This window comes from Sinocyclocheilus rhinocerous, unplaced genomic scaffold, assembly GCF_001515625.1.
Source record: "Sinocyclocheilus rhinocerous isolate Xijiao unplaced genomic scaffold, SAMN03320098_v1.1 scaffold3777, whole genome shotgun sequence".
NCBI lineage: Eukaryota > Metazoa > Chordata > Actinopteri > Cypriniformes > Cyprinidae > Sinocyclocheilus > Sinocyclocheilus rhinocerous.
Genome location: NW_015661951.1, coordinates 116,592 through 116,943, shown reverse-complemented (window position 1 = coordinate 116,943; position 352 = coordinate 116,592).

Sequence of the window (352 nt, the reverse complement as noted above, 5' to 3'; positions counted from 1 at the left end):
GTTTTCTTGCGTGGCTGGATGTTGGAATCACGTTGTTTGCATTCGCTCAAACTGATTTGCTGAAGTCGAAACGCGGTCGTTAAAAAACCCAACTCCGTTAGAGTCCCGCTCGCTGAGAAGAGGATTCCGCTTGGTCTTAAAGCCTCCCTGGACCGGCTATGTTCACAAATCAAACACTTCTCAAAAAAGAATGATTAATTCTCAATTTAGAGTTTGTTATTAGTATGGTCTAGGTGTTCATACGGCATATGCCTTAAATACGGGACAAACTGCGTTCCGTATAGCTTTCATTCGGAACGCTTCTTTGATGCCTTAAATACGGGACGATTCCGTATTATACGGAACGGTTGGC